The 12,329-nt window shown below is 39.2% G+C and overlaps 1 protein-coding gene across 1 annotated transcript in view; it reads right to left on the reverse strand.

Annotated features, from left to right (window-relative positions):
- Positions 1-12,329, reverse strand: part of ABCB7 (ATP binding cassette subfamily B member 7) — a 74,544-nt gene that overhangs the window by 31,602 nt on the left and 30,613 nt on the right. The gene's annotated exons all lie outside the window — the stretch shown is intronic.

A 12,329-nucleotide genomic window follows, 5' to 3' on the forward strand; every position in this document is an offset into this window, starting at 1 on the left:
GAGCCTTGGAGATCATCTTAGTCCAATCTTTTCATTTTACAGTTGAGGCAGTTTAAAGCCCAGAGAAGTTGATTTTCCCCCAGATCATATTAGTAGTAGCTCTTCCTCCTATAATTCTTCATTTGTACCATTCTTATCATATAGGTCTAAGTCAATAAACACGTATTAAGTGCCCACTACATGCTAAGAACTATGATAAGCACTTTGGAGTAAAAGAAGGACCTATTCTCTGTTCTCAGGGAGCTCACAGTCTAATGAACTACCTTGTATCGCCTTTTCTTGTATTCATTTGTGTACATCTTTCTGCCATGATGGACTATAAGCTTCCTGAGGGCAAGATGTCCAAGTTTTTTTTGAGAGGTAGCTATGGAATATGACCTCTGACTTAGTCAAAGGTCCTGGGTTCTAGCTCTGGGTCTCATCTACCCATGTGGCTTTTGGCAAATCTCTTCCCCTCTGAGAGCTTTCCAAGATAGACAGGCAAAGCAAACATTTAAATAAGCATTTACTGTGTGCCAGGCACTGTGCTAAGTGCTGGGGATACAAATACAAGCAACCAAGACAGTCCCTACCCTCAAGGAGCTTACATTCTAATATGGAGCTGGAAGTGAGGGGGTGAGTAGTTTTATGTGAGAAAAGGCAGCTGTCAAGAAATACAGAGTGCAAAAAAGCCCAAAACAGCAACAAAGAAATACAGAGTGAGTTGAGACACAGTAAAATGGGAAGAGAGGGCTAAACAACTTCAAAGGTCTCTTCTAATTCCTACGACTTTAACTTCCTTGAGTTCCTTTAATTCCTTTAACAAGGTCTTTCTTAATCCCCGAACTATCAAGCACAATTCCTTGTACATGTAGATTCAATGAATGTTTCTGAATGAAAAACGGAAAATAAAGCCACTTCAACATATTCAAATGATAGCAAAGTTGACAATATTTAAAATTAAGTATCCGTAACTAAAATTTGCTATAATAGCCACTAGTAAAAAGTATGTTCAACTCCAAAACACAAATTAAGCTTTTAAAAGCCAACATATGGTTGAACCACAAGGGTAACCTCACATCGCCCAACTTCTATGAATTTCTCAGACAGTCAAAGGAATGAGTTTGAATCCCAGGTTCTCCTTACTACCCGTACTACCTTGGGCAAGACAGTTAACTTCCCTGGGCCTTGGTTTCGTCATTTGTAAAATGAGAGGGTTGCACTAGATATGTGGATTCTCAGGGTCTATTAGACTCCAATTCATACCCATTATGAACATGAGCATTCATTTCCTTTGCAAATTTATCTATTAGGGAAGGATGCTTAGTGTTACTTGTGTAGCTTCCCTATGCTATATGAGCAATAGGTAAGTGGCTAAAAGAAAGAATTGCAAACCATAAATGACCAAGTCTCAAGTTGCTAATAATAAGAGAAATGCAAATTTGAAAACTGCAGTTTCATCTCAAAGGTGACCACCAAAAAATCCCAAGCCCCAATGACAGATGTTTGAGGGACTATGAGAAGACAGATATATTACTGATGGAGCTGCTTAGTGCTCCAAACATTTGAGATTCGATTTGCAATTACCGAAAAGTGAGTCAAGTTTCAAGAGATTCCACTATTAAGAACACACTCCAAGGAAATAAAGAACAGAAACAAAACTTCAATATATACAAAAATCTTCACAGGATTCTTTGGTGGGACTGTGAGAAGGGGAAAGGAGACAAAGGTCTGTATCTTTAGATATATTCAAATCTCTCTCTCTCTCTCTCTCTCTCTCTCTCTCTCTCTCTCTCACACACACACACACACACACACACACACACACACACAATTCGGACCTAGAAGTGGCCTTAGAGATCATTTATTTCAACTCCTACATTTATCAGATTAAGAAACTGAGACCCAGAGAGGAAAAATTACTTGCGCCCAAGGTCACAGAGCTAGTATAAGGCAAAGCTGGGATTTGAAACTAGATTCTCTGATTTCCAATCAATCAACAATTATTAAGCACTTACTCTATGTCAGGCACTGTAAATAAGTACTGGGAATATAGAGACCAAACAATAAACTACCTGCACCCAGAGACCTTAATTCTAGCAGGGATGATAACATATGTGACTAATATATAAAATATTGACCAAAAAAAAGTAATTGGGCATGGGAGGGCATTAACATCTATAGGATAGGGGCTCTTAGCCTCTTTGGTATCATGGATCTCTGAAGCAGTCTAGTGAAGCCTACTGACTCCTCAGAATAATGCTATTAAATGAATAAAATACAAAGAATCACAAAGGAAACCTATTATATTGAAATACAGCTACATACCTATATAAAAGTTCATGAATCCTAAGTTAAGAACCCCTGCTGTTAGATATAACAGAGAACTTATTTTCTATGAGCCTATGTTTAATAATGTAAGGAAACACATGTTTTCCAAAGGTATTTGCTGCTGTCATGCATGGATAATGTCCAGAGCATAGTCTAAGTCAAAGTGGGATTCCTTATAGACAGAGGTCTTCCAGATGTTCCTCTTAATGGATGAGAATATATTGATTGCATCAAGCTGTGGAATACTGCCAAGCCTCCCAAACAAGAGGCTCTATAATCACTCAAAGAATTTGGCCTATCTATCCACACAGGAACAAGCAGGTAGATAAAGAATTACTATTGTCCAGATTGTAAGACGTACCGCTGGACCTAGAGAACCACTGTCCGTTTGTATGTGCTCACATGTGTATGTATGTGGCTACACACACACACACACACACACACACACACACACACACACACACACACACACCCTTGGGCAGACACTACAGACAGACAAAGAAATGGAGACAGGGTTAAATGAAAGGATGAAAGTAGGCTAAATTGCATTTGAGAAAGTGTGATTTTTTTCCCTGAAAGAAAAATACATCTATTTAACACTAATATTATCCAAGTAATTTTATATGACTACAAAACATGGAATTCCACAATTTCTAATAAATCAAAATTGTGAATCACCCAAAGAGCAATGAAAAGACATATGGTAGGTATAAACCAATCACCAGTGATAACTTGCCCACATGAAGTGATGTAAAAAATATCATTAAAGAGACAGAGGACCAAAGGAGGCAAGTGAGTAATGTACTGAGAGTACGGGACCACAGACAACTCATGTGCTATTTTGGTACGTCTGCAATGTTAAGAGTTCCAGAATGCCAGCCCTGGATTCAGGAGGACCTGAGTTCAAATCTGGCCTCAGACCCTTAACACTAGCTGTGTGACCCTGGGCAAGTCACTTAACCCTCACCAAAAGAGTTCCAGAATGCCCAGTGAACCCATCAAAGCTCATGGGAAAACATGGACAAGAGGTTCATGGTGAAAGAAGGCATGGAAGATTTGTGATCTGCACAGGGGGTGCCCCGCACTGATGAAATCACATACCCATTGAAGTATAAGAACACGTGAAGATTCTGCAAGGCTTAAGAAAAACAAAGAAATCCCAGCTCTTCTTACATTCTTACACCATTCATTTTTACTAAATATAAAGCCTGTACTGACAACAATCCTAATTTTAGCTACAACTGATAGAAGCTATTTAAATCTTACCAATCAAGGCTCCAATATAAGGTATATGTGTCTTAGCAACTGAGCAGGTGTTTTAACACCCAACAATATCATTAAAGTACATAGCAGATGTTGGAAAGCTTTATAAAATGAAGCAACTTCGTGTTATGTGTGACATTGAAGCAAACTGTTTCAAACTTTGAAAAGAAAACAACACATCTACACAGTTGTGGATTGGATTTCTGACTTTCCAAATGTAATCTAAATGAATATATACCTTCTTTCAAAGACAGGCCAGGTCTGAATACATTTCTGGTCTGATAGATGCCAGCCACTGTAATGTTATTAACCACCTAACTGTCTGTACCCAACCTCTGTAAGTCAGAGGCACCTGACCATTCCCTACAAGTTCAGATGCAAATAAGGTCCCAAGTAGGAGAATTATGGGAACATGTCGATCCGGAGCTCAGTGGTTCAGCATCATCAGCCTTGTTAGCGATTTTGTTCTAGACACAAACTGGGCTAGTACTTAGTCCCATATAACCAAGCCCCCTTTATTCTGTATCCCAATAATTGGGTCCCTGTCTGATTGCCTTGTGACTAAGTAAGTCCCCATTCCAATATCATCCTCTGGCAGCCTTTAGAATCGTTCTTTTCCCTTGCTCTTGCTAGCCTCACCAAGAATTGAAGTCTTCCTGCAGCCTCCTGCCATAACACAAGCGGGATCGCATTCTCCACGTGTTCCTCAATCCTACTCATACTTCGTTCACCTTAATGCAAAACCTCTTCAAAATCTGCTAGACTACATCAGCTCTTGAACAGCACTCCCAGTCACTTGCCTCTTCTCTCTCCCATATAGCTTTCATAGTGATCTTCTGTTAACCAGAAAAAATGTCACAAGTCCAGGAGATTCCTAATACAGAGTTCTGATGACATCACTTCCTTACTGAGGTCAGAAGAAAATAGAAACTCTTCAAACTGGCAGCCAAGATCCTGCACAATCTAGCTTTCCAGCTTTATTTCACATTCCTCCCCTTAACACACTACCTTCCAGACCACGGAGAATGCTAGAAATTCCCTCATCTCATTCTTCACTCTCAAGCTACCTTCATGCATCCATGTTCTTCACGCATTCATGTCACCCAGTTCTGTCTCTCCATATAGGTATCTGTTGAAATCTTGCTTTTCCTTCAAAGTTCAACTCAGGTGCCATCTTCTCCACAAAGCCTTCCTTCCCTGATTCCTCCCCCTAGTTACACCAACACCAAGCTACAAGTGATTTCTCACCTCTCCACTTTCCCGAGAACACTTCATCTGAATCGCTCCTCTTTCCCTGTTGCAATCTACGTTTTTGTATTTGTATCTTCTCCCCCTAATGGAACAGGAGATCTTTACTGAGGGCAAGGACTCTGGTTTTTCATCTTTCTATCCCTTAGTATCTGGTACAGTGCCTTACACAAAATTGGTGAACGAATGGGTAAATGGATGGGTGAATGAATGAACAAATACCCTTCTTGCCCATGCTGGAACCACCCAAACCAATGGTATCAATCAACTGCCTGTAACTGCCTATCTGGCTCTCAACTTGACTGCCTACTGCTACCCTACCCTGTTGTTCTACTCACCTATTAAGACTGTGACATCTGCTGAAACGCAGGGGTTGAAGTACATGATATCTAAGGTCTTTTCCACTTTTAAAATCCTATGATGACATGATCTTTTCATTCAGTGATGGAACCTTTCCAAACTGCCCCCTTTTACCTCAGGGAATCTAGCTATCATTAGTCTGGCCTGCCCCACATCCCACTGGGCCTAAGTAATAACAAAGCCTGGGGAAAAACCGAAGCAGTCAGCATCCCTTCACAGCAGCATGAGACGAGATAGCCTTTAAACTTGAAAATCATATCCACAATGGCTTAATCATTCTTAGTCTCAAAGAATACCGGTGCTTGAAACGGGTCTTGAAGATCATCTATTCTAACCCCCTCATTTTATGGAGGAAAAAACTGAGGTTCAGAGATGGGAAGTGAATTGTTCAATGTCTTCACGCTGTGAAAGCTCTTTCCTGCCACGTGTACAGCCGCTGTTTCTCTGGAAGCATTTATTCTTGGCCCTCATTTTGATATAACTGAGTGAGTATGGGTACCTAAGCTTACCTAGGGAAGACAAGCTATTTTAGTGACTACTTTGGTAGCACTAAAGTGCTAAAATGCTACAGTAAAAACATTTGTTTTGTATTCCTTTGAAAACTCTAAGGGAAGTCAACAGGAAAAATAGGAAGCCTGTTTTATTCCCTCTCCCCACAAGGGGAACATACAAGCTCATTCTCCCCAAGGCAAGCCTGGGTGAAGAGATAAGCTTTGTACCATGCCCTGCAAGGCGACAGGTTCAGACCCTCTTAGTCTGATTGGAAAATCAACCAGACTCCAGAGGGAATAACAATAAATTCTGGGGTCAACCATATTTTGAAAACCTTTTAATAAAAGTGTGTGCATGTGTGCACATGTACATGACCACACAGGCAAGCATGCACATGCACACACGGGCACACCCCCCCCCAGTCTCTTAATGAAACATCTACTAGAGTGACAGGATTTTATGGAGATGGTCACTCTAGATACTGACAGCAAAAAAAAGATTTCAGTATATCCACTCCATCCTACATTCCAATGCCTCACTCTGGTATAGGCCTGGCAAGATTTTCTGTGTATGTCATCTATGGATGGCACTTTGCCAAAAAGTTGGCGAACTGGTAAGGAATTGTTTTAGTCACATCTTAAAAATGTATACAATCAGACTGAATTGGCAGTGGCGGCTTCTGAAACTCTCAGTTCACAGATGGTCAAGGCATCAGACAACTGGTCAGAAGGAGATTATAAGAGTCCCTTTAGTGGCACTGGGTGCAGGACTCTGCTGCATTGTCCTTACAAGGTTCCAGGTTGCAATGCCAAGGTGATAAAGAGGAGGAGGAGGAACACTAGCACACTTAGAGAGTGCAGCCTCAGCGATACAGGGGGCCTGGTCACAGTTCCACAGCAGACAAGAGTACTTTCATAGACTGGAGCACAGACAAGGAGAGCAATGACTACACCCCTCCTTGGTTAATACCACCTTGGAAGAACAAAATTTACATGTCCCCAGAACTAACTTCACATATAGCAGCAAGAAAAAAACTGAAGACTGGGACAGTGTCTCCTCCACCCAAGAATAGACCTCAACTTTAACATAAAGTTAACAGTCAGAAGAAGACAACAAAGTCAAAACAGCTACATGCAAAACTTCAAAGAAAAAAAGTGAATTGGTCTCAGGCCCAAAAGAATGCCTAGAAGAGCTCAAAAAGGATTTGAAAAATCAGAGAGGTAGAGTGAAAATGGGGGGCTGGGTATGGAGGGGAATGAGAGTGATGCAAGAAAATCATGAAAAAAGAATCAATACCTTGGTAAAGGAGGCAACAAAAATACTGAAGAAAACAACACCATAAAAAAATAGAACAGGCCAAAATGGTAAAAGAGGCACAAAAATTCACTGAAAATGTCCTTAAAAAGCAGCATTTGCCAAATGGGATATAAAAAATTCACTGAAGGACAGCTAGGTGGCACAGTGGATAAAGCACCAGCCCTGGATTCTGGAGGATCTGAGGTCAAATCCGGCCTCAGATACTTGACACTTACTAGCTGTGTGGCCCTGGCCAAGCCACTTGACCCTCATCGCCCTGCAAAAAAACAAAAATGAAAACAAAACAAAAATTCACTGATGAGAACTCCTTAAAAGTAGAATTGGCCAAAAGCAATGAAAAAATAATTCCTTAAATATTAGAATTGGAGAAGTGGAAACCGACAACTCCATGAGATATCAAGAAACAATCAAACAAAAACAAAAGAATGAAAAAATAGAAGAAAATGTGAAATTGCTTCATTGGACAAACAACTGACCTAGAAATTAAATGAAGGAGAGATAATTTAAGAATTACTGGACTATCTGAAAGCTATGATTTAAAAAGGAAACTAGACATCATATTTCAAGAAATTATCAAGGAAAACTGTCCTGATATCCAAGAACCAGAGGGTAAAATACAAACTGAAAGAATCAACCAGTGGCCTCCTGAAAGAGATCCTATAGTCAAATTCCAGAGCTCTCAGGTCAAAGAGAAAATGTTGCAAGCAGCCAGAAAGAATCAATTCAAATATTGTGGAGCTAGTCAGAATAACATGAGGTTTAGCAGCTTCTACATTAAAGGATCAGAGGGAATATGATGGAATATGAAATTCTGAAGGGCTAAGATTACAACCAAGAATCATCTGCCAAGCAAAACTGAGTATAATCATCAGGGAGGGAAATGGACATTTCATGAAATTGAGGATTTTCTGCAAAGTGGATGATTTTGATTACATTCAATTAAAAAATTTCTGTACAAACAGAAGCAATGCATCCAAAATTAGAAGGGAGGCAGAAAGCTGGGAAACAATTTTTGAGGCCACTTCTTCTGATAAAGGCCTCATCTCTAAAATATATAGGGAACTAAATCAAATTTATAAGAATCCAAGTCATTCCCCAATTGAGAAATGGTCAAAGGATACAAACAGGCAGTTTTCTGATGAAGAAACCAAAGCTATCTATTCCCATATGAAAAAATGCTCTAAATCTCTAATGATTAGAGAGATGAAAATTAAAACAACTCTGAGGTACCACCTGACACCTATCAGATTGGCTAAAATGACAAAAAAAGAAGATAATAAATGTTGGAGAGGCTGTGGGAAAATTGGAACACTAATCCATTGTTGGTAGAGCTGTGAACTGATCCAACCATTCTGAAGAACAGTTTGGAATTATGCCCAAAGGGTGATAAAGCTGTGCATACCCTTTGACCCAGCAATAGCACTTTTGGGTCTTTTTCCCAAAGAGATCATGGAAGGGGGAAAGGGACCCACATGTACAAAAATATTTATAGCTGCTCTTTATGTGGTGGCAAAGAATTGGAAGTTGAGGGGGTGCCCATCAATTGGGGAATGGCTGGACAAGTTGTGGTATATGAATACAATGGAATACTATTGTGCTATAAGAAACGATGAGCAGGAGGAGTTCAGAGAAACCTGGAGGGTCTTGTGTGGGCTGATGATGAGTGAGATGAGCAGAACTAGAAGAACATTGTACACAGTAACATCAACATTGAGTGTTGATCTACTGTGATGGACTATATTCTTCTCACCAATGCAATGGCACAGAAGAGTTCCAGGGAACTCGTGATGGAAGAGGATCTCCAAATCCAGGGGAAAAAAAAAAAGAAAAGAACTGTGGAGTATAGATGCTGATTGAACCATACTATTTCTTTTGTTTTTGATGCTGTTGTTTTTTTTCTATTTTGAGGTTTTCCATCATTGCTGATTTTTTTCTCTTATAACATGACTAATGCAGAAATAGAATTAATGTTATTATGTGTGTATATATCTATATCTATATAACCTATATCAGATTACCTGCTGTCTAGGGGAGGGGGGAGGGAGGGGAGGGAGAAAAATCTGAAATTGTAAAGCTTATATAAACAAAGGTTGAGAACTATCTTTACATGTAACGGAAAAAAAATAAAATACTTTATTAATTAAAAAAAAAAAAGAAATTGAGGATTTTCAAGCATTCCTGATGAAAATACCAGCACTGAATCGAAAATCTGACTTTGAAATACAAGACTCAAGAGAAGCATAAAAAGATAAACAGAAAAGAGAAATCATAAAAGATTCAATAAGGTTAAACTTCCTATATGGGAAGATGATACCTGTAAGTCCTAAGAACTTTATTATTATTAGGGAAATTAGAAGCAGTATACATAGACAGAAGGCAAAGGTGAGAGGTGACTATCTTGGGATGATATACAAAAAAATTAAGGGATGAGAAAGAGGGATGCACTAGGAGAAGGGGGAAGGAAAAGGTAGAATGGGGTAAATTATATCAAATAAAGGAGACACAAAAGAATGCTTGAAACTTACTCTCACTGGAATTGGTTCAAAAAGGGAATAACATACATAACTCAGTTGGGTATAGAAATCTCTTACCCTACAGGAAAGTAGGAGGGAAAGGGGATGATTAAAGAAAGGGTGTGGGGTAGGGGTTGAATTAATAAAAGGGAGGGTGGATTGGGAGAAGAGGTGGTCAGAAGCAAAACACTTTTGAGGAGGCACGAGATAGAGATAGAGAGAGAGAGAGACAGAGACAGAGACAGAGAGGGGGGCGTGGAGGAGGAGAAGGAGGAAGAGAAGGATAGAGAGAGACAGAAAGAGACAGAGAGAGAGAAAAGGATAAAAAGGGGGGAAAATAGGATTGAGGGAAATATACAGTAATCATAACTGTGAAAATTATTTTTATAGCAAGTTTCTCTGATAAAGGCCATATCTCTCAACTACATAGACAACTGAGTCGAATTTATAAGCATACATGTCATTCTTCAACTGATAAGTGGGCAAAAGATATGAACAAGTAGTTTCAGAAGAAGAAATCAAAACTATCTATAGTCATTAAAAAAAATTCTAAATCATTACTGATTAGAGAAAGGCAAATTAAAACTTTGAGGTAGGGGGCGGCTAGGTGGCGCAGTAGATTAAGCACCGGCCCTGGATTCAGGAGTACCTGAGTTCAAATCCGGCCTCAGACACTTGACACTTACTAGCTGTGTGACCCTGGGCAAGTCACTTAACCCCCATTGCCCCGCAAAACAAAAAAAAAACAAACTTTGAGGTACCACCTGACACCAATCAGATTGGCTAATATGAAATAATATGTTAGAAAAGGAAAATGACAAATATTGAAGGAGATGTGGGAAAATTGGGACACTAATGCACTGTTGGTGGAGTTGTGAACTTATCCAACCATTTTGGAGAACAATTTGGAATTATGCCCAAAGGGCTATAAAACCATGTATTGACCGAGCAATACCACAACTAGGTTTGTATCTCAAAGAGATTAAAAAAAAAAAAACCAAAGGAAAAGGACCTATATGTACAAAAGCATTTCTAGCAGCTCCTGTGGCATCAAAGAATTGGAAATTGGGGAGAAGCCAATCAATTAGGGAATGACTGGAGAAGTCATGGTATATGATTGTGATGGAAGACTAATGGACTATAAGAAATGACAAGCAGGATTCTTTCAGAAAAATCTGGAAAGACAAATGAACTGATGCAGAGAGAAGTGAGCAGAAGAAGGAGAACACAGTACATAGTAACAGCAATACTGTATGATGGTCAACTGTGAATGACTTAGCTGTTTTCCCAACAATACAAAGATCCAATGCAATCCCATAGGATTTATGATTAAAAAAAAATGCCATCCACCTCCAAAGAAAGAACTAATGGAGGGGCAGCTAGGTGGCACAGTGGATAGAGCACCGGCCCTGGAGTCAGGAGGACCTGAGTTCAAATCCGACCTCAGACACTTGACACTTTACTGGCTGTGTGACCCTGGGCAAGTCACTTAACCCCAATTGCCTCTGCAAAAAAAAAAAAAAAAAAAAAAGAACTAATGGAGTCTGGATGCAAATTTAAGCAAACTTTAAAAAAAAAAAAACCTTTATTTTTCTTGGGGGGGTGTTTTGGGCTGTTTTTTCTTTCACAACATGACTAATATGGAAATGTTTTGCATGACTGTACATGTAAAGCCTATATGAAATAGCTTGCCTTCTGAATGAGGGGAAAGGGAAGGGAAAAAGAATTTGGAACTTAAAAATTTTTTAAATGAATGTTAAAAATTGTTTTTATATGGAACTGGGGGAAAACAAAATATTGAATTAAAAAGTGCTTTTAAAAAAGTATGCAGGGGGGCGGCTAGGTGGCGCAGTGGATAAAGCACCGGCCCTGGATTCAGGATTACCTGAGTTCAAATCCAGCCTCAGACACTTAACACTTACTAGCTGTGTGACCCTGGGCAAGTCACTTACCCCCAATTGCCTCATCCCCCCCCCAAAAAAGTATACAAACTGCATGCATGAATGGGGGACCTAGACACCAATCTCTTCAGGGAACCTTGAAGTGCTGAAGCCTGGAAAGGCTCAAGAGGATTCGAATCTATTTGGGGAATAAAATATTTCAATCACTGAAATGTTCTACATATATGTAGACATATACACACATACAAACATGTTATGATTTATTTTGTAAAAAGCCAAAGAACATCTAGTCTTATACAGTGAAGTCATAAAGTAGAGCAATTTTTCCAGGTGACTCCTATGGAAAATAATCCTTAGCGTGACTTACATCTCTCTTGTCTCTCCATACCCACAGAATTACTTGTCTCCTAATACATGTCATTACCTTAGGTCTCTCTCTGTCCTTTCTAATACATCCTATATACTACTGCGAGGCTGTAAAAATATTGTCAATGATCTCTGAGACATCATAGGATTTTCAGAAAGGGAAAAAGCATAGATTCTACAAATTATCAAACTAGATAGATAGATAGATAGATAGATAGATAGATAGATAGATAGATAGATAGATAGATGATAAATGATAAATAGATGATTGATAGATGATAGATAGATGTTGATTCTTGGAAATAGATGTAAATTGATTATTAAGTGGACAGTTCATGAGCACTTATAAAGGGAAGCAGTGATAACTAGAAGACAATGTGAAAAAAAAGATAATGTATTCGATAAGAGAAATTAAAGACACACCAACCAAATTTCCTTTTAAAACAATAAACAGGCAGCCAGGTGGATAGTCAAAAGATCTGAGTTCAAATGCTGCCTCAGACACTTATTACCTGTGAAATACTGGGCAAGTCAGTTAATTTCTCTCAGCCTTCAATTT

Source organism: Dromiciops gliroides, chromosome X (assembly GCF_019393635.1).
Source record: "Dromiciops gliroides isolate mDroGli1 chromosome X, mDroGli1.pri, whole genome shotgun sequence".
In the NCBI taxonomy this organism is placed as follows: domain Eukaryota; kingdom Metazoa; phylum Chordata; class Mammalia; order Microbiotheria; family Microbiotheriidae; genus Dromiciops; species Dromiciops gliroides.